Raw genomic sequence first — 26,417 nt, 5'->3', positions numbered from 1 at the left:
CAAAGTGCCGCTTTGGATACTTTGGATTACTTGATAGTAATATTCTGAGGGAGTTCAAAAGCCCTATGAAAGGAAGAGTTTCCAAGAACTTCATGGAATTACAGCAACATCTTTTCTCATAATAACTAGCCTTTCTTTGTTTTCTTTGGGAAGCATATTCATAAATAGGCATTAACAATCCAAATGCACAGACACACAAACAATGCAAGATTTTATGCAAGGAATTTAGTGTTTTTTACATTTACAAGTGTTTAACATGCCTCTCATATGGATTCCTAAGCAGTATCCTGCCTAATCTAATTTATCTCCATAGTTGGTACTGTATACGTCAGACCATTTTCTGGGCCTCCTAAATCTGCTAACATTTATGAAATCTTTCTGTGTTCCTTTACCATTTGAAATATCACTTTTCATCTCTTCTTAACTTTTACCACCTCCCATAGAAGGGTTTGTTTTTTCATAGCCCAGTTAGATGTATCGGGTGATAAACATGAGAAAGCGGGATTGAACAAAGCTCAAACCAACCTTGCGTCATAAGTAAATATGTCCACTTAATCAGAGCCATGAGTAAGAGTTGAAGGTCAGTTTACCCTCCAAAGCTAAGATTTACTAGCTCATAATTGCCCATTGCAGTCACTGTTCACAGGGCCTTCCAAGTGACTATATGTAAATATAAAGTTGGTAAATGTTCCTCTCAGCAGATTCAAATGATTGACTGATTTGTGGGGTTAGTTTCCTTTCCTTTCCTTTCCTTTCCTTTCCTTTCCTTTCCTTTCCTTTCCTTTCCTTTCCTTTCCTTTCCTTCTTTCCTTTCCTTTCCTTTCTTTTCCTTTCCTTTCCTTTCCTTTCCTTCCCTTCCCTTCCCTTCCCTTCCCTTCCCTTTCCTTTTTTCCTTTCCCCTCCCCTCCCCTCCTCTCCCCTCCCCTCCCCTCCCCTCCCCTCCTTTCCTTTCCTTTCCTTTCCTTTCCACCTTCTCCCTTTTTTCTCTTTTTCTCTTTTTCTTTTCCTGCTCTGGTTTTAATTGTGTTCAGTCTTGCTCCTTCCCTTTCTGATTGGAGCTACAGCTAAGCATACACAGTTTAGGTAAAAGGGGTCATTGGTTTAATGACAGACATATAAGCATTGCTTTATGTCAATAAGAGCCTATTGATCTAAATTCCTCTCTCGTATGCCTCAGTAGTTTAAGAGAAGCTGCGCCAGTGCTAGAATGCATGGACTTCTGTTTTAAAGCAATAAAACAAGCAATGACCAACTATAGATTGCTTTTTCCTTTTAATGACCTGCTCTTAAAGCAATTTCTTTTGAGAGTAAATGCATATTCTTGGCCTTTGTTTGCCTGGATCAAAAGATAACGCTTCTCACATTCTAGGAAGTCTGTTTCAAAGAATGGTTACCAGAGCCTCACACGGGCTCTGCTCTCTCAATGCCAGGAGCGGGAGACACTGTGCTCTGACAACATGGCACTCTGTTTGTGTGAGAAGGTGCTGAATCATGGAAGTAAAATACCCAACATTTTTGCAGAGATGGAAACTTTCAGGAAATCAGGAGGCCTTACTTTTGTAGGATGTGCTGCACTGAAATGGGAAGGAAGATTTGTGAGTGTTTTAATCCCAACAAAAAAGCTTTTACTCTTCCTCCCATTTGAGGGACTGAAGTAGCTGGTTTTTTCAAAGTAATTGAGTGTTTGTATTATTATTATTTTGTTAATTATGGTAGTGAAGCCTAGTGGATGTGATAGTGGGATGGCGAAGTTGCCCCCTACTTTTTCCTTAGAAAATGTATTTTGTTGCAGGTTCCCTCTTTGGGAAAATTGGAATGATTTGGGGTTAACATAATTTTCATTGTGGTTGTTGTTCTTTTACAAATAAATAAATAAAGGTGGGAGGATTAGATCCTCTAAGTTTTGATCCTGATCCAGAGTCTTCCTTTTTCTCTATCAAGGCACCATTTCTTGTTGAGAACCATCACATAAACACATGGCATTTACATCTTCAGCTAAGCAAGAGGTATCCACTGTCTGGAGAGAAATCACATGTTGGAAAGCTTCACCTCATATTCAATTCCTGCCTTCGTGAGGCAATCCCTGCCTTCTTCAAAGCTTCTCAATTTGGGCAATTTGAAAACGTGTGGACTTCAGCTCCCAGAATAGTCAGGGGCATTTATTTTTTAAAAAGTAGCAATCTATACACTACCAAAACCTTGACCTTTAACTGGGTGAAATGGTGCATCATATTTTTGAGGCACCATTTTCACCCAAGTTTTGAATCAAGGTACCTCAATGGGAAAGGGATGCGGTGGCTCAGTGCCTAAGACACTGAACTTGTCGATCGAAAGGTCAGAAGTTTGGTGGTTCAAATCCCTAGTGCCTCGTACGGGGTGAGCTCCCGTTACTTGTCCCAGCTTCTGCCAACCTAGCAGTTTGAAAGCCCCTAAAAAGGCAAGTAGAAAAATAGGGACCACCTTTGGTGGGAAGGTAACAGTGTTCCGTGCACCTTTGGTGTTTAGTCATGCCAGCCACATGACCATGGAGACGTCTTCAGACAGCGCTGGCTCTTCGGCTTTGAAATGGAGATGAGCAGTGCACCCTAGAGTTGGGAACGACTAGCACATATGTGTGAGGGGAACTTTTACTTTTATCTTTTACCTCAATGGGATAATCTACAGAATGTGTCCCAAATCCAGGACTCATGACTCCCAAGGGAATTAAAATTGGGAAAGTTGTGGCTGCTCCTGTGCTACTGGCTGCTGTTGGGCTGCTGCTGCAGTCATGTGACCTATGTTTTCAATGTTCCATGACAGTTTCCCAGCCAGTCTCACAATCCCTCATTCCCCCTCCCCCAACTGCCTGTGGAAGGGTTAGGGTTAGGTTTAGGTTTAGGTTTAGGGTTAGGGTTAGGGGAAAGGAAAGGAAAGGAAAGGAAAGGAAAGGAAAGGAAAGGAAAGGAAAGGAAAGGAAAGGAAAGGAAAGGAAAGGAAAGGAAAGGAAAGGAAAGGAAAGGAAAGGAAGATTTCTGATGCTTCCTGCCAATTTCCACAAGGAAACTCAATAGGGAAACAGCAGAAAGTTGGAAATCCCTTCTGTTCCCTCTGGTTTTTTGCCCACCAGTGGTTATTCTGTTTCTCTGTTAAGGTAAGGAAATATTCCTGAAATGATGACTCAACAGGGCATGGGTTATCTAGTTTTCTTCTAAAGGCAGAGCGTAGCTACAGCAACAGAATTACAGGCTTAGATCACTCCTACTCTTAAATAAATTAGTCATCATTTCTGCCCAGTCAGCAATCAAAGGATTGAAAAGTTGGGGAAAAAATATTCTGTATTGCAAGCAGTATGCTAGAAGTACAGAATCAGATATTGCCCTATTCTTCTTTATACCGGGTATGTTTATTTAAATGTGCTTCTTGGTTCATACTCCATTCTCTGGGTTATTGCACAAATATTTTATGCTTTCGTCATTTTACAAGTGCATTAGCTCTTAGGAAGTATAGTGGTTTTATTAGGGTTCCATACAATAGTGATAAAGAAAGCCGCCAGGGAGGTTTAAATTTTATATTTTCAGCTGAACTAATTATTCTCTAAGGAATTAATTAGGGAAACATTTTCTAGCTTTTCAACAAGTTTATACTCACATTCAAGACTGATTTAAGAATCAGTTTGAACTGTAATTACATAGATATTCCCTTCTACCCACTCAAACAAAAAAAATCTATTCTTATTTCTATACTTGTAAACTGATGATCAGAAAGTATAGGTATCGTTTTTAAAGTTACCTATTGACACGTAAAGAAAAGGCCCATAAGGAAATATCCTCATCCATTTCTCTAACATTATTTTTTTTTTAAATGACAGGTAAGCATTTTGTGAATAAGATTAACATACTCGTGGCCAGAATTCTTTGTGAAATATTTCCCTTAAGTATGCCAGGTTAATTCAAGGTGATTCCAGCACAGAGTTCCTTGAAGTATGTATGCAAATATTTTTTAAAAAAATACCCTCCATATGTTTAATTAAGTTAGGGTAACTAAGTGTTGTTGGGCAGTTGTGTTTCCTAGAAAAGCTGTAAATACTTAACTACTGTATTTCCCTGCTAAGCCAAACTCTCAGTATAAATCATTTCTCATCTGTGGAGAGGTACTCCTTCATCTTCTCTGATTCAAACGCAGTTATACCCTTACTATACCATTAGCAATGAAATGAAATTAATTATGGTCCTAAGGGCAAAGATGAATATTATTGATCTAATCAGTTAATGAAATTGAAAGCTTTGAGTGAGGAGGCCTTTAACTATCCCAGGAAGAGTACCGTCTTCTTCTGCTCTGCTGTTCTTACTTCAGACTGAAGTGTATCATTCTGAAGTTTTGGACTCTGCTCACAGAATAAATTTCTATTTCCATTTGCAATTTAGGCTATTTTCCTATTTATCATTCCCACTGATAAACATAAGAACAGTGGCAGAAATCTAGATCAGGATCCCAAGATTTTTTTTTTTAAATGATAGACCTTCCTCTTCCCACTCAGCTAGGATTTAGAGGGCCCCAAAATGAGCCAAGAACTGTAGAAAGGAATCTAAGAGTTATCTCTGAACCAAAAAGCAATCCACAGACAGGATTATTTGAAAATGGGCTTGAGGAAAAATAAATGCACATTTGTTTTCAAATGCTTAGTAAAGTCTTGTTGCTTCAATCAACTTCCTCTCCCTGCTCCTAAGAATCCAATGATCACCTTATTTTCTTCCCATAGGATGGATGGCCAGGTGAGCTAAACTGAGCTTCCCTTGTTGTCCCACAAGAGAAAAGAAAATTACCACATGGAATCCAACCATCTGAAGGGAGGTGGATGGTATGCAAATTTGATAACAAAATACATAAATAATAATAGCACAATCAATCACTATAACAGTACTGAGAATGCAAGGACCCAGAAAAATTTTCAGGATCTTGGCTCATATGAGCTATCCATCAGACTGAGTAAGGACCTTCTTTGGTCTAGATCAGTATTTCTCAACCTCAACTATTCTAGAGTTGAAATCAAATATTCTAGAGTTGCCAAGGTTGAGAAACCCTATGATTGAATTGACAGATTGAATGATTACATGCCATCAAGCCCATACAGAAAAAGAAGACATGTCCAAACCTGTCTAAGAAGTCAAGGTACAGAGTAGTTGAACTACTCGGGCTCTACTGGCTACACTCTAATGTAGTAAAACAGATGAGGATGATTTGAAGCAGACAGGAAGAAGATAGAGGGCATGAACTGGATTGCCTTGGGCAGCTCCAGACAGTGTTGGGACCAGCAGAAGATCATCAGCCATGGAGGGAGAAGAACTTCCTGATGTGAGGCCCATGATGCCATAGCTGGAGTGGATGTCCTTTTGCTAGAAGAGAGAGTGGGGGAAACGAGCTGGATTAAGTTTAGTTACCTCAATAAAATTGAGCTACAGGAATAAGGTAAGAATACTGCTCTTTCATTGTTCCCCTTGCTGTAAAATGACTTCCTTCATTAATACAAGGTTGGCAGTGGAGTTCCCAAGGCTTATTTTTCTCAGGAACAGCTGTCTGCCTTCCTTAGAGACAGAATGCAGATAGCTCAGGAGTTTATAGTGACTATGGCACCCATGAATCTGTCCCAAATCATACGGGGTTCTTCATGGGGCTGCCTTTAAAAAAAATTCAGAAGCTCAACCTAGAAGCTCAACGTAGAAGAATGATGAGTACATTTTTGGGGCACCCACCTAACACCTCTACTCTGAGAGCTATCCTGGTGGTTTCTGGATCCCATTAAAGGTGGTGATTGTGATCTTTAAAGTCCTTCATGAGTCAGCCTGGGTACCTGTGGATACCCCTCTTCTCCCATCTACAATATCCAGCAGTGTGGGATTTAGCCTGGCTAGGTGGCTCAGTGGCTAAGACACTGAGCTTGTCGATCAGAAAGGTCGGCAGTTCGGTGGTTCAAATCCCTAGTATAGGTCTCCTGCATGAGCAGGGGGTTGGACTAGATGACCTCCAAGGTCCCTTCCAACTCTGTAACTGTTTACATGTCACCTCAATTAGAGATTGTTATATCAGGAGACCTTTTCACTTACAGAAATGAGAATATAGTGAGCAAAGATACAGGGGTGGGACGCTGCATTCTATTTACCATCCAGACATTTCTGCAGAAAATACTTTTAGGGACAATTTAAATAGAGAAGATAATTCAACATTTTTATATTGCATATGAGTTTATGATGGCACCAAATATATGTATGCCTGATAAAAAGTGAATTATTGTGAAAACTGTAAAGCACATAGAAAGGATAGAGACCTACTTTTAGTCCTTTCTTTCCCTTTCTTTCATGAGCTAATGAGGAAAACCAAGAAGTTACTTTTATTAACTCATACATAATTAAGAATCATAAAGAAAAGTTGTTTAAAAGAAACAAATATTAAAAGAAGCAATTAAAATTATAGTATACTATTAGTCTGGTTGCACTCTTAAAAATTCTCAATAGAACACAAAGCACTAGTCCTACTATACAGGGATTATATGCACCATGCAATGTCTGAAGAAGGAAGGAAGGAAGGAAGGAAGGAAGGAAGGAAGGAAGGAAGGAAGGAAGGAAGGAAGGAAGGCGGGAAGGAAGGAAAAGAAAGAGAGAGAGAAAGAAAGAAAGAGAAAGGAAGAAAGAAAGGAAGGAAGGAAGGAAAGAAAGAAAGAAAGAAAGAAAGAAAGAAAGAAAGAAAGAAAGAAAGAAAGAAAGAAAGAATATTTGCTATGAAAGCAAAATGCCTGATTGTTGACTATAAAATTCTTTCATATTTTGGAATAAAGTGATATTCCTGGAGCACATCTATCCCTAGATAGCAACTCCCATCAGTATTCAATATAATGAGAGGAAGATGTATAGAGGAAGAAGATCAGCATAGTGTTGTGGCCTGTCAGCGGCCTGTGCAGCTAGTACCTGATTCCGATAGCGAGGAGGCTGGTGTGGTGCTGCGTCAGCAGCCTGTGCAGCTGGCACTCGAGTCAGACAATGAGGAGCTGGAGAAGATGTGGTGCCAGAGGTGGGGATTCAGCCAGGGCCTTCAGAACCTCCAGAAGCTTCCATAAGTGAAAAGGAAGAAGAGGAGGAGCCTCTTCTCGATGCACAGGCGCGCAGAGCTGCCAAAAGGCAGGAGTGGTTCCTCAGGAGGAGGTCTCCTCGAGAGTAAGGCTTGGGGCTAATTGGCCACTCCCTTAGCCTATTTATGGAAGGACGATGACTGAGGCAATTTGCAGGGAACAACTTCGTTCACTCTCCTTCGCGTCCTGATCTTAGTTCTCTTATCAGTTTCCTGCAAATTGCTTCTGGGCTGTCTGCCAACCATAGTAAGATTACGATTATTTATTCTTTGGATTCTTGTAGGCTGTTAAGAAAGTTAATTAACAGCCTTTATTTGAAAAAGACTGATTTAATTTAGTAAACTAAGGTTTGCACAGACTTTGTGTGTGCTGCGTTCTTTGGGGTCCATAGCTGGGGCAGAACACATAGATAGTCCCCAAATATTTTAGCTGACTAATTTTCTTCTGTTTAGTTCATTTGATAAGAAATCAGAGAATCCTCAACTTAGTTAAGATGTTACTAAATTACGGTTCAATGACATCTGTAGGATCATTCATTCCTCATTCCTACTTTACCTGGACAGCTCTGCACTGATTGTGGGATAGAACTGGTAGGCATCATATTATGGCAGACATAGTAATCTACAGCAGCGTTCCCCAACCTTTTCAGGTTGGCAGTCCGGCACTGGGGAGGGGGGGGTAAGGAGGGAAGAGCAGATGGTTTTGTGTGAGAGGCAGGCTCGTGCATGCACAGCTTCATTTGCGTGAGGCGGCGGGTGTACATACCCATCACTCGCGCAAGTGGGACTGTGAGCACCAGCGCCCACTGCTCACATGAGTGGGGCTGGGTGCATGTGCCAGCTCGCAACTCACACAGACAAGTTGCAAATAGGTCACGGCCTTGTAGTGGGCTGAGGCCCACAGGTTAGGGACCCCTGATCCACAAGATATGTTCCATATATTTTGCAGCTTCTTTCAGTGAGAAGCATACATTGACAGAGTGTTAATGCAAAACTATATGAAGTCCTTCAAATATGTTGTAGTGCAATTCCCCAAGTTGGCTGTGTAGGCTAGAAATGCACACTTGCAGATGAATTTTGGGTGTTGCTGTAAGAACCTTGTGTAATGTGGGAGATGCATATGCTTTATGCACAAAATGAAAGAACTGTGTCTAGGTAGCCCCATGAAGAGTAACTAATTATGAACAGTTGCTGGAATAGGCCAGATTATATGTACAGGCATATCGGGAAGTATGAAAAATTGAATTAGAACGCCAAGTGCATGAATACCATTTTGCATTGAGATATCATATACCTAGATTCAAACATGATTAAATGAACAAAAAAAATAGTTTGCAAAAATTGCAAGCCTATCTTTCTTTTAAGGAAGAAATCAGTATGGTCAGATAATTGTTGGACACATAGCACTCCAAATGCAACAGTTCCCACAGTCTGGAAACTAATAGAAAGATAAAAAAATTGGATATTCTGATTGCAAAGAGACAGATGCTACAGAATTAGAATTACATCCACTTTCTATCTTGTCTGAAAAGTTCACTTGTCTTTCATTATCAGACTGAATAGGAATTCTACGTGGGGGACTATTTAAAAATGCAGATTGCTTACACTGGGCAAAATGTTAATTTCTTTCTTTTTCTTCTTCTTACTGGTCTTGAATGCTAATAATGTAATTGTCCAGCGTAACATGAATATAGATATAGAATAGACAGGGGTATCCTTTTTGCCTGGATTCTTTCTTTCTGCATATTATAAAAATAAAAATAAATTAGGATGGCATTGTTGTTTTTTAAATGAGCACACCAAAGAAGAAATCTTTTTTTATTCTACAATGCCCACACGCACTTAAGAAATATATCCTGAGAAAGGTGTATTCTAGAGTAGGGCTGCACATTTCTGAATTCTGTTAGGAAAGAAAAGGCATAAAAACCATGGAGAGACCCTGAGCCATCACATATTCGCAGTGACTGTTGTTCTCTGATTTAATAGAGTTCAAAAAAGTCTGCTCAGACACTTAATCAAAATAGTCTTACCTTAGTCCTGCCTAGTGAAACGGAATGGAAAATTTAGCTCCTTTCTAAATTGTCATAATAGGACAAGAAAAAGGACTTGAAAGGCCTACCACTCCAGCATAAGTCTTGGCAGACAGGAACATAATTGCCTAAATGGGTAATTTCAAATAATCTTCCAGTAGTTCAGCCATTCAGTTTGACTACTGAAGAGTGCCGTTGCCTCTGGTCCTTTCCTTGCCCTCCCACAGTTTCCATTATTATTTTTTTTATCTTCCACTAGTGACATTTTTCAGAAATGAGTAGCGGAGAAAGGACATGAACCTAGAGAGAAAAAGAGAAAAGGTGAGGGAGAGGTAAGAGGCAGTAGATTTTATTAGACTAACCAGTTGTTTTAAAGTAGTAAACTTTCCAGTTTGGCATTTAAAGATATTTGCAGTTGGGACGAACACTTCATCAAGATGTTCTTAAAACAACTTGAAGTTATCTCTCAGAGTTTCGTTGCAATGTCTGGAAGTTGAGTCATGGCGATTGGATTTATTTTGTTGTAGTAATTTTTTTTACTAACGGTTCTGTGGGCGTGGCTTGGTAGGCATGGCAGGGGAAGGATACTGCAAAATCTCCATTCCCACCCCACTCTAGGGGAAGGATATTGCAAAATCTCCATTTCCAACCCACTCTGGGGCCAGCCAGAGCTGGTATTTGCCAATTCTCCGAACTGTTCAAAATTTCCACTACCGGTTCTCCAGAACCTGTCAGAACTTGCTGGATTTCACCCCTGTTTGAGAGACCTTTCGCTGATTACCCAAGTAGCTTCTTCAGTCTGAACAAGTTGATTAGGGAATCTGAGTAGGCAGAGAGTCATTGGAATGGTCCAACTCTTAAAATTCTTAGAAGTATTCCCACACCAACCTCAGGGTTTCTTCCCCAAAAGGCATGGCAATATATTGACGAACATCTACCCGGATGACTGAGAATCTTTATTGACAGTTCTTTGCAATGTTTCTTTTCCTTGCAAGACTTTAAGCTCCGCTGAGGATTAATTCCCAAGTAAGGAGGTACCTGAGCTGGGCTTTCTGAATAGGCAGGTATGGTCTTCTGAATTAGATTATTTTAGAGGAAAAGAGGTAGCCTATTTCCTGAATACAGATTTCAATGAAATCAGAGATACATCAACATGTAGTCAACAGGATGTTGACTGCCTGTATACTAGATAGCATTGCACAGAGAATGGCTCAAAGAATGACTGGGGGTGGGTGGGTGCAGAGGTGGTATTCAGCAGGTTCTGACCAGTTCTGGAGAACCGGTAGTGGAATTTTTGAGTAGTTCAGAGAACCGGTAAATACCACCTCTGACTGGCCCCGCCCCCATCTATTCTCTGCCTCCCCATCTATTCTCTACCTCTGAGACTCAGCTGATTGGGAGGAAATAGGGATTTTGCAGTAACCTTCTCCTGGAGTGGGGTGGGAATGGAGATTTTACAGTATCCTTTCCCTGCCACGCCCACCAAGCCATGCCACACTCACCAAGCCACGCCCACAGAACCAGTAGTAAAAAATTTTGAATCTTACCACTGAGGGGTTGGTTAACTGACATTGCCGGAGAGAAATCTTACAACAATGCTTTATTTTGTAGCATTATTTTGCACTGAGAGGGGTCTAACCCAGTCTTGGCCTAAAGTTTAGGCCAAGTTAAAGCACTACTGCTTGACAGCACTCCCATGTGGGAGCCAGATTAGAATGTTTACCTACCACATATATCATCCCCCTCAGTGGTGGCTGAGGTCAAGCAATCCTGGGGTTGGGAGGTAGGGACATATGGTGCCACTCTGATTCAAGGGACTTCCAGGCTTACAGAGAGCACCACAAAATTGTGGTGGCTTCCATATGGCCACCATAATGTGTAACTTAACAGCAGTGAGATCTGCTGAAAGTCTGTATAAAGAGCATTCTTGTTTTCATATTTGTGGGGTCCAGCATTAGGCAATATGGGATTGCTGTTTTAAAAATTAAACACAAGCCATCTACCCCTTAAAAAGATTATGTCTCCCCACCCTCCATCCTCAATTTCAATTCTACATATCCCCCACATCGTCTCCCACAGTCCTCCCTTTGAATATTTCAGTCTTCCACTACATTTCCAATAACCCTTCTGGAGTTGCCAAAGCAGGTTTAGGTTAGGTTTTAAAGTGTGCTGTCATACTTCAGAAGTGTTTATGCAGATGGACATTCTCTTTTTTTATCTGAGATCACCAATGACTACAATAATTACAACTGAAATAATCTCTAAAAAGATAGAGATTTTGTAAATTAGCAACAGTGATTCCGCTATGGATCCTACTGTTAAATCAATACCTTTTGCATGGAAGGAAAATGAAGCCCATCTGTGTGTCTGTGTGTGTGTGTGTGTGTGTGTGTGTGTGAGGGGGGGGCGGGAGGGGGGGGGCGGGAGAAGGCATGGCAATTTATACACAGTTACTTCCTAGCCTTAACTTCACCCTGCAATGTGAAAATTGAGATCAGAAATTTATTTAAATGAACATTTACCCAGGGATCTGTTTTACAGAATTCTCTGACTAAATAAAGCAATAATGTTTTTATACCACATATTTTAGCTGCTGATTTAACATATTATTCTGCATTGGTTATTTGTTTTTTGTTTTAAATAGATGTGGGTTATTGGCTGAAAGTCCTCTCCCAACCACCCTTTGATTTCCAAGGCCTCTGGATTTGAGTTTTATTTGCACAAATTGTGATCCATCTCTCAGGAAGCCTGCTACTATCGTTGTGAACAGACGGATGTTGAATGTCCACTTTTTCAAAATGACATGTTTGTGGGGAGGGGTTTAAGATTTTCTAGGCCAATAGATGGCTCAGACAATGTGTAACTCATCCCTAGAGTTTGATGACAATGCAGCCAATGGCTGTTATGATAACTCCAAATGCATGAAAAAAAGATGTCTCTCACAAATGAATGTGCACTTTGCACCCTGCCATCTAGAAGTCACCTCATACTCTCAGATAATAAGCAGCCTTCCATGAAGGCTGCTTATCTTGGTATCCAGTTCCCTACAAAGTCTCAAGATGCTTATTTCCCAACCACCACTATTTTTCCCCCATGGAAATCTTAAGCCCACTGGGATTCATTGATGAGCAGGAATTTTGGAGCCAAAGTTAACAATTAGCATTTGGTCCTACATAAATATTTTCTGGGAGATGAAATTCAGCGTCCAAAGGAGAAGACTGTTTTGTAGTCTCACATATGGCCAGCCTTTTCATCAGTAATCTATATAAATAAAAATGTAAATGTCCGTTTGTACATAACCGCACATCTCTGAAAGTTCTTCACTGATTGCTTTCAAATTTTGACACAACGTTGCATTCGACTATAGGCGTGTTTTTATATACTTATATTATATACATGTCACACCTGTGACAGGTAAAAACTTGAAAAACATTGGAAAACATTGAAAGACATTGACAAACATTGAAAAACGTTGAAAAACAGCGCTATCTGCTGGATGTAAAACCAACATGGCAGCCTCCCAGCCCTGATTATGCTCAACAGATTTCTGCTCCTTATATTTAGACTCTCCATATTGCTTCCAAGAAACTGCACATTTGGAAGGCAGAGACGCCTGAGAGCCATATCCTGCCACCAGGCTCGGCAGGTAGGCAGCCGGCTCCCTGCCAGGAAGCCCTCGCAGCTGGAGCTTCTAGGGCTGGGCGGGGCCCGCCCAAGCCTCGCTCTTACCGCCCCGTCCCCCGGCCGCCCTGCGAACTAGCCTCACCTGCCGTTGCTGCCCATCCCTCCAAAGAACACCTGGCAACGAGGCTGCCTGGGTCCGCCAAGTGGGAACCCTCCATCCCTCGCCTGGCCCGAATCATGCCTGGCCCAGCGCTACCACGGGCCCGAGGTCAGAAAGACCAGCGGCTAACCGGAGCTATGCGAATCTGGTCGGTGAGCGGGAGATGGAGGCAACTGGAGCCTCGGGGTCGCCTTTGACCAGCGCCGCCTTTGATTCCCAGGTGGGTGCTCTGGCAGTTCACGGAGCCTACACAAAAATTTCAGCCTCTGGCAGAAAAGGGGCTCCTGGGAGGCTTCAGGGGGCAGAAACGGCCAGGAGGGAGGATGGCCGGCCCTCCTTCGTTTCACCTGGAAGAGCGGGGGATTTAATCATTCCCCTGCCCTTGGCAGGCGGGGGAGGAGAACTGCACAACAGGGGTCCAGTGGGGTGTGTGTGGCTCCTGGCTTTGCCGCTTTCTTCCTTTGGGCGGGAAGCCCCAAAGAAGCCTCGAACCCCCACCACACCCCCTCCCTCCCTCCCTTCCCTTCCCTTCCCTGCTATGTGTCTCCCCGTCAAGGCCCCAGAGAACATCTGTGTAGGGAGGACGGAGGGCCCCCCTGAGTTTCTGCTGTGGTGCAGAGAGTTGCGAAGGCCTGGCCTGAAAAGGTAAGGGAGATGGCGGGGGATGCAGAAGAGGCCAGGCCAGAGACAGAGATAAACAGAGAGAGAGGGAGAGAGAGCCATAGAGAAATACAGAGCGACGGGGGGGGGGGGAAGAGACACATACAGAGATGCAGAGAGAGAGGGTGGGAGAGAGAGAGACAGAGAGAGATACAGAGGGGGGGAGAGAGAGATAGAGATACAGAGAGAGGGGGAGAGAGAGAGACACATAGAGAGATACAGAGGGGGGGAGAGAGAGAGACATAGATACAGAGGGGGAGAGAGAGAGAGAGAGACAGAGACAGAGAGAGGGGGGAGAGAGAGAGACAGAGAGATACAGAGAGAGGGGGAGAGAGAGAGACATAGAGAGATACAAAGAGAGGGGGAGACAGGGAGGATTTTGTGGTTCCCATTGTTTTTTAGCAACCGGTTCTCTGCCCTAATCACCAGCTGAGTAGGCGTGGCTCGGGGGCTGTCATGTGACTGATGAAAGTGAGTGACATCAAGTTGGCCATGCCCACCAAATGTTCATGGAGAGTTTGGAACTTCAGCCTCGCTCTTTTAGCCTAGCGGAAGCACCAGACTGGGCCACAGCAACGCGTGGCCGGGTACAGCTAGTTAATAATAAGATAGCAATGTATGAAGAAGAAATGGGAAATATAAATAAAAGTTTCATAAAAAATGGGCTTAACTCAAGTCTAAGTTTCTCTCAGAGTTAGCTTTTTTGCGTGATTTATAAGATCTAAACGGAATCTTAAAAGCATAATATTGCTTTCTAAAATCCTAAAATGATTTTAAAGGTTTTAAAACTGGGAAACAATAAAAGATAAATCCAGAACAAGGACAACAACAACCACCAAACACAGCAGCACAGATTCAGTTAAAATCCTGGTGTCGAACATTCGGCATCAAGCCCATTTTTGTTGAAATAATGAATTAAGGCTGCGGCTTCTTTTTGCCAGAGAGGCTCCTTGTCTTTAAAAGAGGTTTGGCAAGGCAAAGTTGTTTTCTCCATGCTGGGAAGCATACATGAGTTTTCCTGAAAATTGCTTCAGAAACAGGACAGAAAAAAAAAACTTGGTGGTTTTTCTTTTTTTCAAACCCACCAAATGTAAATGTCAGCAAAGTGATGGATTTCTCCATTTCTCGTTCACGTTACTCACATATGCAGCTTACCTACTAAAACTTGATTTCAATGTTTTCTTGTTCATAAACCTGAAAATGAACTTGTGTTAAAAAAAAAAAAAAGGCCTTTACTTTTGCACTAATGGAGGGAATGCTACTGTGAAACCTCAAAGACTTTTCAATTTAGTTATAAAATAACATCTTTAATAGCCAGACTTCACAGGGATGAACTTCAGGGATGAACTGAGACAAGGCTGAGATCTACTAGATAAGCATGGTTTAGCTTGTACTGCTTCTATATAATCAAGCAGGAAGGCAATCTTTGTGTGTTACCCCCAAATCCTTCGCATTTCACTTTTTTTTAGATATATGGCATTTTTAAGCTGACTATAGGGAGTGCTTGTATTAAAAAAAACACAGTCCTCTAAGACAGGGGTCTCCAACCTTGGCAACTTTAAGACTTGTGGACTTCAACTCCCAGAGTTCCTCAGCCAGCAAAAATTTCCAGAATTTCCCAGACAGTCCTGATGCTCAAGGGGAGATGATGAATTTGTCAATACCTATTGAAAAGAAGATGGGAAGTCACTATATTTCCTAACTTTAATTTTCTTTCATTTTTCCTCTTTCTTTTTGATCTTTTTCTTTAGATTTGTCTTTTACTTTATGTGATATCCTTAATAAACGGGCCATCGGCCATTTGGGACCGGGCCGCAGAAGCAGTGGGTGAGCGCATGCATGCATGCAGCTCTACTTGCACAAGCAGTGGGCAAGCATGCATGCCTGCCACTCATGCATAACCATTTCCTCTCCCTTTCCCCCCTCCCACCAGTCCGCAAAGCCAGAAACTACCTTAAGGTACTTTAAAATGTGAGGGAGAAGGAAAAGGAGTGGGAGAGAGAATTTAAGATACCCATTTGTAAAAGCTCAGCCTGGATGAGGCAAATAGTTCCACTGATTAATTGTTCCAACTCAAGAAATTCTTTCTTAGTTTAAGGTTGCTTCTCTCCTTGATTAGTTTCCATCCATTGCTTCTTGTCCTGCGCTCAGGTGCTTTGGAGAATACGTGGACCCCCTTTTCCTTGTGGCAGCCCCTCATATATTGGAACACTACTATCATACCTAGTGTGATAGATATGATTCATTAAACTAGATATACCTAATTCCTGCAACCTTTCTTTATACGTTTTAGCCTCCAGTCCCTTAATCATCTTTGTTCCTCTTCTCTGTACTCTTTCTTGAATCTCAACATCTTTTTTACATTGTGGTGACCAAAATTGGATGCAGTATTCCAGGTGTGGCATTACTAAGGCATTATAGCATGATATTAACACTTCACTTGATCTTGATTCTATCCCTCTTGTGTCATCAGGAGTCCTGGGGGAGTGGAGAAAACCAGCACTGAAAAAGATGCTACGTTGCTAGATAACTACAGCTATATATCCCAACACAGTCCTTAATTCAAGCTGCTACCGCACTTCAGTTGGCATACTGAAGCTTTTGTCCCCATTAAGACTTGTCAGTCTTCATTCTTTTGGAATGTCATCATTCACCATTAGGCTATTCCAGAGTCTGTCTGACTTATTTACTTACTTACTTGTGCATTGTGGCATTTTCACCTTGCTTATCAAATCATTATTGTTTTCCAAAGTGCCTCTCATTCCTGAAAGAAAAAAAGAAGAAAATAAAAGAAACAAACCCTTTCACAATCTAAAAAGACAAGCCTCACAAAGAGTGACGGGTACAGTTAAAAAAAAGAAAGAAAGAAAGAAAGAAAAGGTGCGCAAAAATTGCTGAGCAGGAAGTCCTGTCATTAATATGCATTTCAAGCTCATCGGATCTTCTCTTCCTGAAGTTCTTGTTTGAGCAGACATTTAGCCAAAGAACGAGGCCAGGGTATTCTGCCTTCCCTCACTAGACCCAAATAAAAAGTAACATGAAAATGAATCCTCTTAAAAATCTTCCACCTCCTTCCTTAATATCCCTCTTCTGAAATTCTCACCTCCCTTATACTCAGGACACTCCCTTTTGTTAATCCCAAATAACATAAGGTAAAGGTAAAGGTTCCCCCGCACATGCATGCTAGTCGTTTCTGGCTCTAGGGGGCAGTACTCACCTCCATTTCTAAGACCAAGAGCCAGCCCTATCCGAAGACATCTCTGTGGTCTTGTGGCCAACATGACTAAATGCCAAAGGTGCATGAAGCGCTGTTACCTTCCCACCAAAGTGGTCCCTATTTTTCTACTTGCATTTTTTATGTGCTTTCGAACTGCTAGGTAGGCAGAAGCTGGGACAAGTAACAGGAGCTCACCCCATTACGTGGCGCTAGGGATAACCAGTCTACTTGCCTATAAATCATAGGTATGATTCTCCTGCAGGATCTTTTCTATTTCTAGCCTGAATATAATGGAAATTTAAAGCAGCAATTTAAAAATGAAGAAGGGTAAAGCATTTCTCCTGTTTCTCTTTTTTAAAAAAAAAATATGATATATTTATTGAAAATGTCATATAATAACAAAACAAAAGGAAAAATAACAGAAAAATGTGAGAAAAGAAAAAGGGAAAGAAAACCAAAGTTAAGAAACATGACTTCCAACCTTCTTTTCAGATAATTACATTTTTATTGTCTCTCTTCCCTCTCTTCATACCTTCACTTGGGCATCATCTTTCTCAGTTTTCCAATCCATGAATTTTTTTTTTTCTTCTTCTTCTTTCAGCAAAAAGTCCATATGAGGCTTCCAGGCTTTCAAAAAAAAAAGTTGTTGTTTGTTCTTTGACCAAACTATTGTTTTTCATTATAGAAGAACAACTGGGCTGGAAGGCTTACAAAGCCATATTATTCTGGTAGGAGGTTAGCCACTAGTCCCCCTTTTTCATTGGTATGAGGCTTGATTGTCTATGGCGGGATTTATGGCTTAAGCTCTGCAGACCTTATGTTTATTGTATGCTTGCAACTGGAGAAAGGATGGTGGGTGCTCCAGTCTGGTTCTATTCAGGTGAATGGCATTGGCTTGAATGTCCTGAAAAGCAATTAAACTGGAAGAAAAAGTTTGAGAAGAAGGGAGCAGACAGTTGCTGGGGGCGTGGGTTGAGACACCCTCTGAAATATAATAAATACTGGTGATGTTTATTTGCTTTGTAAGCACTCAAACTATATACGTCATTATACCAGCCAAACTTGAAAGAGTGTCTGCATCTATTTTCAGTGTTCCCACAGAGACTGTCTTAGAAGGATAGAAAAATATGCTTCAGCAAATAATTCTGAGATTATGCATATAATCGCATCCTTTGGAAAAAAGAAAGGTCAAAACTTGGTTCGGAGGATTTCAAAACGCCTATTCATGGTACAATACTTTTCTTAGGTCCTTTTTAGGGAAATTATCAGAGATGATCTTATGATGAAGCACCGTTGTTGATCTCAAGTCAAGCTACGGCTCTCTCAGCCAACCCGCACAATCATTAAATCACTAGTCCGTAGTTTGTTTAGCATTAAGCAAGTTGTCAGGGCGCAGATTATGCTTACCTAGAACTAATCAGAAAGGTAAACACGATTTGTTTCAGGTTTGTTTATTGCTACCTTCTCGGGCAATCCCTGATAGAAATGGTCTCAGCCCACATTCCAGGTTTACTCTACGTAGACTGCAGTCAGATGCTTGCCAGCCATGTTATTCAGGGGGAAAAAACTAGTAGTTACAAGTAAGTATATTCACATTAATCAAGATGTAGGGTTCAGCATAATTCTTCCTAACCTGGATACCTGTAAATATCTAGGAGGAGGTAAGAGGAACAGAGGCATCATCTACACAATGTCATCATTTTGCACATGACGTTATGGTGAGCACGCATGGGACACCAAGTGCGGGGAGCTCCATATAGGTGGACTTCTCCAAATCCTAACATTGATGATTGATGTCTGCATTTTCCCCTCCACCAAGGCAGAAAAAATGAGCCCTCATTTTCTCCCACTCCTATCCACTACATGGATTGCAGTGGTGGGTTTCAAATTTTTTTACTACCGGTTCTGTGGGCGTGGCTTGGTGGGCGTGGTGTGGCTTGTGGGCGTGGCTTGGTGGGCGTGGCAGGGAAAGGATACTGTAAAATCCCCATCCCCTCCCCACTCCAGGGGAAGGTTACTGCAAAATCCCCATTCCCTCCTGATCAGCTGGGACTCGGGAGGCAGAGGTGGTATTTACCAGTTCTCCGAACTACTCAAAATTTCTGCTACCGGTTCTCCAGAACTGGTCAGAACTTGCTGAAACCCACCTCTGATGGATTGCCTATAGCACCTACTGCCTGGAGTTAGAATGCTGGAGCTGATGGTAGATGATAGTAAGTGAAGCATGCAATGAATAGGAGCTGACAGTCAGGGTGTGCAATCATTTGGCAGTAGAGCTACTTCTCAGTTACTCTGCCTTCCTAGGGGATCTGAGAAGGAAGGGCAGGACAATTAGAAGACATATGAACTCTGCCCTTTCAGACACCTTTAGATTAATAAAGGGGAGTGTGAAAAATGACTCCAAACATTCGTATTCTTCCTTCTAGATCCCCCCCAGTGTGCCAGAGGGTATCATGGGGGCAATACAGTTAGTCCTCGACTTACAATAGTTCATTTAGTGACCATTCAAAGTTACAATGGCACTGAAAATGTGACTTATGAACATTTTTCACATTTGCTACTGTTGCAGCAGCCTCATGGTCTTGTGATCAAAATTCAGACGCTTGGCAACTGACTCATATTTATGACAGTTGCAGTGTCCCAAGGTCATGTGATCACCTTCTGTGAACGTCTGACAAGCAAAGTGAGTGGGGAAGCCAGATTCACTTAAAAACTGTGTTACTAACTTAACAATTGCAGTGATTCACTTAACAACTGTGGCCAGAAAGGTCATAAAATAGGCAAAATTTACTTAACAACTATCTTGCTTAGCAAGAGAAATTTTGGGCTCAATTTTGGTTGTAAATTGAGGACTACCTATAGTAGCTGAAGCAAGAGCACCAATAGTCCCCAACACATCTGGTCAATGCTCCTGTCAATAGGAAGCATACCATTGGGATGGGACAGAAAACTTCAGAGACATGATGAAGTGATATTCTTTCATACAGATGCTGAAAGAAGTAAACTTACTGTCAAATATAGCTCACGTGAAGATCTGAGATGGGAGAATAAACATGACTTCAAAGATATTCAACTTGCTTGAAATAATGTTATTGTCTAGTTAGTAAATGTCCTATAAGAAGTCAGAGGTGGTATCCTCTTCCTCAGAATCCACCATTACTTGCAGCTGAAGAGGGGGAAGGGCCAACTAACAGTGACTCCAGGTCCTGCTTCATCAACTTCATCTTTGCTGAAGCACCAGATATTGTACAATTAGCATCCTTGTGATCAGAAGTACATGAAAAACATTACTTCCACTTCTGATCAGATAAATCAAAAGTTAGCTGAGCTTGGCTATAGACCAGAGAGGAAAGCATAAATGACAAGCAAGGCATTTTTATCCAAAGATGGTGTAAGACAGGGATGTCAAACTCAAGGCTGTGAGGGCCTATTACATATAAAGAATTATTAAACATGAAAGAGGAATTAAAATCAAGGAAGAAGTTAAAGGAAGAAGGAACTGAATTAGAATGGTGTATATACCTACAAATACAATCTGAATTTATGAAGGATAAAAAAGAGCAGGATATAAAATTAGAATAATCAGAACTGGATAAAATTTTACTAAGCACAGAGGGAAAGGCCATAAAAAAAACTGTACCACTATTTATTAGAAGAAGATATGCTCAAAGAACAAGTTAAGGAGACGATGATAACTTGGAGTAGATGTTTTGGGTACAGTATCGATTTGGACAATTGGCAACATCTGTGGGGAAAAAATATCAAAATCACACTGGCGGCTTCTTATAAAGAAAACCTGTATAAAATGTTTTACAGGTGGCACTTTCCACCCACAAGATTGGCAAGAATTAGTAGAAAATACTCCCCAATTTGTTGGAAATATGAAGTGGAACTAGGGTTATATTACCATATGTGGTGGGAGTGCTCAAAAGCCAAAAGTTTCTGGCAGCAAATAAGGAGATGGTTAGAAGAGATGTTAATGTTTAAAATAGAAGTTCAGCAGGAATTTTTCTTACTGGGCATGACAGATGGCAAATATGACAAAAATGTAACCTATTTAATATTGCATATACTTACTGCGGCAAGACTAGCATTTGCTCAAAAATGGAAGTGTAAAAAATTCCCTCAGAAGAAGAAGTAATGCACAAAATTTACAGCTGTGCAGAGATGGACAGACTTACTTTAGAACTCAAAGACAAAAGTGAATCAACATACTATGAAGTCTGGAATAAATTTTATAATTAGTTAGATAAGAGGAAGAATGCCAAAAACAAGGGATAACGAATGTCTGGAAATGTATATATCAATGTATTTTAATATATCAGTGTATATTGAACTTGTGAATGTAATATTGGTTTATTAAATAAATGCATAGTTGGTTAGGAAGTAAAATACTGTATACTTGATATATAATGAAGTAGGAGATATGTAAATTTGTATATAGAACAAGGAATAGATTACTTATTAACTTGATTTTGACGTAAATGTTAGAAACCAGAGACGTTGAGCAATGTCCATTGTTTTACTTTTAAAACTAATAAAATAATAATTAAAAAAAAAAAACTTCAAGGCCTGCAGGCCAGATCCGGCCTACGGTATGCTTAGATCTGGCCCATGGGGCTGACCTGGAAACAGCGGTCCATGGTGCCTCTGCCAGCAAAAAGGGAGCGCCATTTTCGCTGGCAGAGGGTTGCAGGAAGCCATCGCAGCTGAAAACGGAGCTCAGGAGCCCGTTTTCGCTGGCAGAGCAAGTGAAATTAATTCCCTTGCTTTTGGAGACAGAGAATATTTTCCCCAACAATTCAAAACTATACCTTGATTTGAAATATCTGCATGACAATGGCTGAAAAAGAAGAGTAGCTGCAGATCAGGACACAGAAGATGCATAGTTAGCTCAGGATTTTGGCATCAGGTTAAACTAAGAAGGTGAACACAATTTAAAAGTGCATTCGAAGATTTATTTTTTAAAAAAACAGTTGAATGAGCAAGCTATTTCCTGCATTAATTTCCCAACTAATGTAATTATATAGCCACAAGCTTTGGCGCCTGATCAGTTAAAAGAACAGCCAGAAACAAAAAGCAAGGGGGGGGGAAGGAGTCTGAGCATACCACATTAATGCCATATTAATCATCACATCTGATAGGAGTAAATGAGCTTTATTGTGGTTCCTGTTTTGCAAATCAAATTTGTAGCCACAGCTGATGCAGCTTCACTCTGGTCCTTAAAATATACAGTACATGTTTTATTAGTATTTCTGTATTGCAGTCATTGTGTGGAGATATTCGATATTTGCAGAAGAAGCCTTGTTAAATTTATTTATTTATTTTCCTCCCACTCTCTCCGCCCCCTCCCCCCCCACCTCTGCATTTAAATAGCATTATTCTCTGTTTCTGGTATTGTTTCCAACTGTCATTTTATACAGAATGAAAATCACCCAGCTTGTGGGGCTGGCCTCCTTTTGAATAGTTTAGTGGTGGTTTCCTTTTTTTTTTTTTTTTGCCTCATAAGAAAATTAGTGTAATTATTTTTTTTTCCAGCTAGCTTCAAACAAGCATAGCTGTTTTGTACCTATGATACCATGAAGGACAGATTTTTCAAACAATCGTCTCTTGTATTCATGCAAGAAATTACAAGCCCACATACTGTACTCTTTATACAGTTTCAGGATAAGTGTATACTCAAGGAAATGAGACCAATGATGAGGAAAAAGAATTGGTTATCTTGAAAAAGGTATGGATTGATTTGCAACAAGGGTGGATTGCCTCAACAGATGCAGTAATTCATTCTCCTCACTCTTGGGGTAGGTATACCAGAAAGAAGTCTTAGGAATGAGAAAGAACCAAGATATGTCTACCATCAGAAGACAATTTTGCTAATTATGGAGTGTGCGGAAATAGATAAACTCACAAAGGAGGTACAAAAAAAAGAGGAAACAGAATATTACGTAGTCTGGGAGAAATGGTATAAATGGAGGAGAAAAGGGGGAAAAAGGGGGGGACAAATGGTTAAATTAGTTGGAGGAATATGGAAACAAATGGGAAGATATAAAAATTGTGGAAAGGAAATTAGGTACCTGTTTATGTTAAATGTAAATAAAATATTTAGATTAAGAGAATATATTATAACAGTATATTTATTTATTTATTGTATAAATAAATAAATAAATAAATAATAAATAAATAAATAAATAAATATATTTAGATTAAGAGAATATATTATAACGGTATATATATGATATACTAGAAATATATGTATAAAAGATATATTAAGATAAGAAAGAGAAAATGTATAAATATGGATTACTGATGCAAAGTTGTTGAAAAGAAGATGTAAATATCTGTTTTTTTTAAAAAAAAACTGTTTAATAAAAATTATTTTTTTAAAAAAAAAAGAGAAAAAGAACCAAGATATATTCACACATGCAGACTCTTAGGCAAAGGGGTGGAGTACTGTCATGACAACTGTCATTCATACTTTCAAGTCCTTACATCAGGGGTGGTATTCACTTACCTTCGCTACCAGTTTGCAAATGTGAGCCTGCAGAGCCTTCCACGCATGTGCAGAGCGTCAAAAATGGGACGTGATGACGTCTGGGTGCGTGGGCGGAGCCTCCCACAGCCGCCACTTCCAGTTCACCTGAACCAGATAGAACCGGCTGAATACCACCACTGCCTTACATTAGAAGTTTAATTATCCAGTCAGTAACACAGCTTACAAAAGCAATGATCCCATAACCACCTAAATAGGCCTTATTTTATTTATATAACCAGGTAGGCAGTAATTTACAAACTCCAAAAATTCATTCAGCCAAAATTGAAATTCCTTTAAGTCCGGAATTTGCCCTAAGCAACAACTATGAAAAAGGAACTTGCCCTGATACATTACAGGTAGTCCTTGACATACAACAGTTTGTTTAGTGACCAAAGTCACAACAGCACTGAAAAAAGTGACTTATGATTATTTTCCACACTTACAACCATTGTGGCATCCCCATGGTCGCATGATCAAAATTCAGATGCTTGGCAACTGACTCATAGTTACGACGGTTGCAGTGTCCCAGGGTCATGTGATCATCTTTTCCAACTTTCTGAGAAGCAAAGTCAATGGGGAAGCCAGATTCACTTAACAACTGTTTTACTAGTTTGACAATTGCAGTGATTTACTTAACTGTGGCAAAAAAGGTCTTGAAATTCACTTAACAAATGTCTCACTTAGCAACAGAAACTATGGGCTCAATTGGGGTCGTAAGTCAAGGGCTACCTGTATTTTAACGGATATTAGTACAATCACAGATCTGTTGAACAAGAAACTTATATAGGCCAGTGCTTCAAGAAATATATGTTCGCATTAACTATTTGGTTGAAACTCATCACTTTTATGTTCAATTACACAACCAAGCAAAAAAAAAAAAATCAGTTCTTGCTCTGAAATAACCTTCTCTAACTTTCCAGATTTGTCAGAAGCACAAATCTCCCAGAATTGTCCAGCCAGTGATTAAGAATTCTGGGATCTGCTGTTCTAACCTACACCTGAGGAACATAAGTATACAAATTGAATAAAATAAATAATAAAAATAATAAGATTGGAAAAAGTTTGCGTTATTATGCGTATAGGATAATCTTCTGGAAAAAAATGGCTTCATGGTTATTTGTAAGATGTGTAAAAGATGATCTTCCATGTTTCTCCCCCTTTCATATTAAAATGTTTATTTTAATAAGGTCTAGGTTTTAAAGAGAAACTCCCACATGATATTTTCTGACTTTTGAAAGTCTGGAAAACAAATCCCTGAGGCATGCGACCTTTTTAAAAAAATGCCTTGGAAATCCTTTCCTGTTCAAAAGCAGCAAGCTTTATGAGATGAAGATACTTCCAGGCTAATCTGCTGCCTTTATTCAATAAAATCATGAAAATACTACTTCAAAATTTACAAAGCTATAAGGAATATTAGGTAAAATCTGGTAGGTGGCAAGAAAGAGTTAGAATTCTCTGTATTTCTTTGCTGACACCTGGTAAATGTCCAGAGCAGGGGTGGGTTCTTTACTACAGGTTCATAACGGGAGCACGCATGCACACGTGCTTCTGTGCATGCGCAGAAGCTTCTACGCATGCACAGATCATCAATTATGACATCTGGGCGGGTGGGCGGAGCCTCCCATCACTCTTACTACTGGTTCTAAACAACCGGATAGAACCGCGAGCAACCCACCACTGGTCCAGACTTCTCTAATGTAGATTTGATCACCCTAAACACTAAATATTAAACCAGCCTTCCTCAAACTAGGTGATGGCCAAATATATGGATTTCAAGTTCCACAATCAGCCTGCCAGCATAGACATCCAGAATTTTGGAAGTCCTCACAACTAGAAAGTGCCCCCTAGGTTAGGGGAAACCGTTTTAAACATGCTTATTAATCATCTGCGTCTTCTTGTCTCTGTATGAAGCACTACAGGTAGTCCTCGACTTACGATCGCAATTGAGCCCAAAGTTTATGTTGTTCAGTGAGACATTTGTTAAGTGAGTTTTGCCCCATTTTATGACCTGTCTTGCCTCAGTCGTTAAGTGAATCATTGCAGTTGATAAGTCAGTAACCCGGTTGTTAATTGAATCTGGCCTCCCCATTGATTTTGCTTTTCAGAAGGTCGCAAAAGGGGATCACATGACCTTGGGACTCAGCAAGGGTCATAAATATGAACCAGTTGCCGAGCACCTGAAGTTTGATCGCATGATCATAGGAATGCTGCAAAGGTCGTAACTGTGAAAAACAGTCATAAGTCACTTTTTTCAGTGCCGTTATAACTTTGAACGGTCACTAAATGAACTGTTGTAAGTCGAAGACTACCTGTATTGCTGCAGTGAATTTTTTAAAAGTGCATTCATCTGCACCACTCCAATTCATTTGTAGATTTTAAACAGTTGCCATACAGAGCTGACGGTAAAGGGTAGAGGGCAAGACAGAACAAAACGGTATCATAAATTATGGTATGAAAATTTTTAAAAACTCACGCACTCTATGTTAAATAAAGAAAATTAAACTCTTGAATGCCATAAATAAAGTCAGTGACAGTGAGGAATACATCAACATGAATCTATGTTCAATGAAGACACAGTGTATAATTTACTTGGGCATTTGTCCAATCTTGAGTTGCAAAATGTATTTATTGATTAAATTGTACACCACCCAGAGTCCTTCTCAGTGGTGAAATCCAAATGTTTTTACTACCAGTTCTGTGGACGTGGCTTGGTGGGCGTGGTGTGGCTTGGTGGGTGTAGCTTGGTGGGCGTGGCAGGGGAAGGATACTGCAAAATCTCCTTTACCACCCCACTCCAGGGGAAGGATACTGCAAAATCCCCATTCCCACCCCACTCTGGGGCCAGCCAGAGGTAGTATTTGCCAGTTCTCCAAACTACTCAAAATTTCCGCTACCGGTTCTCCAAACTGCTCAAAATTTCCACTACCGGTTCTCCAGAACCTGTCAGAACCTGCTGGATTCCACCCCTGGTCCTTTTCTGAGGGAGATGGATGGTTAAGAAGTATGAAATAAATAAACAAACAAACAAGAGTAGAACGTCCTTGTAGCTGAAGAAGTCAGTGACTTACTCTGTAGTAGTTTTTCCATGCTGTCATA

General features: G+C 40.6%; 1 long non-coding RNA gene across 1 annotated transcript; it reads right to left on the bottom strand.

Annotated features, from left to right (window-relative positions):
• Window positions 1-9,141: 9,141 nt before the first annotated feature.
• On the bottom strand, window positions 9,142-16,336 carry LOC139325369 (uncharacterized). The gene is made up of 3 exons (XR_011601088.1): window positions 16,271-16,336; window positions 15,121-15,236; window positions 9,142-9,428 (listed from the first exon to the last, which is right to left on the bottom strand). It is a non-coding gene; the product is annotated as an uncharacterized lncRNA (long non-coding RNA).
• Window positions 16,337-26,417: the final 10,081 nt, after the last annotated feature.

Source organism: Pituophis catenifer, unplaced genomic scaffold (assembly GCF_029215685.1).
Source record: "Pituophis catenifer annectens isolate HBS135680 unplaced genomic scaffold, rPitCat1.0.hap2 SCAF_1, whole genome shotgun sequence".
Lineage (NCBI taxonomy): Eukaryota > Metazoa > Chordata > Lepidosauria > Squamata > Colubridae > Pituophis > Pituophis catenifer.
Note: the sequence above shows the minus strand (reverse complement) of the source record. Positions and strands in the feature narration are given on the sequence as shown.